The sequence below is a fragment of the Hippocampus bargibanti genome, linkage group LG11 (genome assembly GCF_051943395.1).
Source record: "Hippocampus bargibanti isolate YZ-2025 linkage group LG11, ASM5194339v1, whole genome shotgun sequence".
Lineage (NCBI taxonomy): Eukaryota > Metazoa > Chordata > Actinopteri > Syngnathiformes > Syngnathidae > Hippocampus > Hippocampus bargibanti.
This window is the reverse complement of record NC_142744.1, coordinates 23629523-23631579: the sequence shown is the minus strand read 5'-3', so window position 1 is coordinate 23631579 and position 2057 is coordinate 23629523. Positions and strand designations below refer to the sequence as shown.

General features: G+C 40.6%; 1 protein-coding gene across 2 annotated transcripts in view; it reads left to right on the top strand.

Moving 5' to 3' along the window:
• The first annotated feature begins 610 nt into the window (after window positions 1-610).
• Window positions 611-2057, top strand: part of LOC148891973 (E3 ubiquitin-protein ligase MARCHF2-like) — a 32366-nt gene continuing 30919 nt past the window's right edge. For both annotated transcript variants that reach the window (XM_089007904.1, XM_089007905.1), the window contains exon 1: window positions 611-923. The gene's annotated coding sequence lies outside the window, so the exon portion shown is untranslated. The remainder of the gene's footprint in view (window positions 924-2057) is intronic.

The window sequence follows — 2057 nt, the reverse complement described above, 5'->3', positions numbered from 1 at the left end:
TATGGGTAAAAGTCTAGTCTTTGAAGTTGCACTTGACATATGTTCCAAAAAAAGCACCCTCTCAACATAGGCCTTTTATGACGATTGGGCCAAATTAGGCACAAATTTTCTTAGGCTCAAATTTTCTACATTATTGAAAAATAATAAAAAAAGGAAGCTACTAGTATGTTATATCCATCAGTGACCATAAAAACTGAACAGATTTTTTTTTCTAATTAGAACATAATTCAGGCAGTAAAGGGTTAAATTAATATTGTTAAAACAACATTATTATATGTGACAAAGGTGAGCTTGCAAAAGTAGTAAGTACCCCTGCAACTTGTCTTGCAACAAAGCAATGGCAAGTTGAAGAGTTACACCCCCTTAAAATGTGACTGGAATTTACATCTTCTTACATGATCACACGAAAGACTACAAGACGTGGGCGAAGACATCACTCCTTTTCCATTTTTCCTCACAGAGCTGACAAATGCGTAATCGTAATTAAAAAACAGTAGAAAGAGCAAGCGCCAACACGGCATTGGGGGCTACCGATGAAAAGAGTTAAAATATCCCACGTTTAAAGACGACTCCAAAGGGTGCATCTCGTCACATGACCCCAAGCGCGCAGCTGAGGCTACTGAGACTGTTGAGGCTTGCTTGTTGCTAGCTCGTTAGCCGCGTTAGCTTTTTTTCTCGCAACCGTTGGCGAGACACTCGCTTACTTTGATTTCAACGATAAGGCATCTCGGAGAGAAATCTTGAACGAGCCATGGCGGTGTCGCAGTGCGTGTGCTTGACTCTCGCGTTGCATCTCATTGACGGCTTTTGGTTCGATGTCAATGTCATCTTTTGCGGCTAAGGCTGAGCAGTTAGCTTCCCGTCGTATGCTATTTTGATTCCCCACGGAAGCCAAGGCCACGACGAAGGGGGGCGACTGGAGGGTGAGTGCATTTCCCAGTGCACTACGTCTACTTGTGTGTTTCTGAGAACTACGATAAACCCCAGTGTCTCTTTTAATTGCTCGGTGTAGAATGGCGTTAGTCGTTGTCGCAACTTGGCGACTGACACTGACTGTGTTTTGTCAATTTGGGGGATGGGGGGAAATCATCATTTAGCGTCCGTCTACTCTTGTACAACTTCCTGAATTCTTAATTGAGTCAAACAACAATCGTGTCACAATTCAAACGGGCTGCTTTAAACACCACATTTACTTGGAAATACCGAAGTCAGGTGTGATTAGCTGTAAATATGCATGGGCAGGAGGACAATATTATCATTTCAAGACTCGTTTGGATTTGATGATGTAGGGCACAGGTGTCAAAGTCAAGGTCTGGGAGCCAAATCCGGCCCGCTACATCATGAATATACGGCCCGCGAAAATCTAACTTGTCAAATTCCATGTTGCTTGCTAAAATCTGAACCAAACTTTCAAATTGTCCCATGTAAACCACAAAGCAGTCATTACTTTTTACTTCGAATTTGAAAAATAGTTAGTCACCCGCAAAAAAAATATCCTGTGACTGTAAAGTGTCCTTGAGAGTTTTGAAAGGCGCTTATAAATGAAATGTATTATTATTATTATTATTATTATTATTATTATTATTATTATTATTATTATTATTATTATTATTATTATTATTATTATTATTATTTTGTTGTGTGCTTTGTATGTAATATGTGGAGATGATGAAACATTTATATGGTTTCCCAAAATTTATAACAGCCCTCTAAGGCAGGGGTGTCAAACTCTGGTCCTCGAGAGCCGAAATCCTACATGTCTCCCTGTTGCAACGCACCTGAGGCTGTGTTGCAACAGGGAGACACGGAAAACATGTAGGACTGCGGCCCTCGAGGACCGGAGTTTGACACCGCTGCTCTAAGTAAGTACGATGTGGCCCGTGACAAATAGGAGTTTGACACTACTGATGTAGGGAAACCATAATAAAAAAAGACCCTCTATACTAGCCCCCACATCCCTTGAGCCTCCCAGCCAAATTAGAAAGCTAGATGAAAAAGCTAATAATAGTGCAAATTACTCAGATAGAATATTGGAAAAACTGTCTTTTTACCTTCAA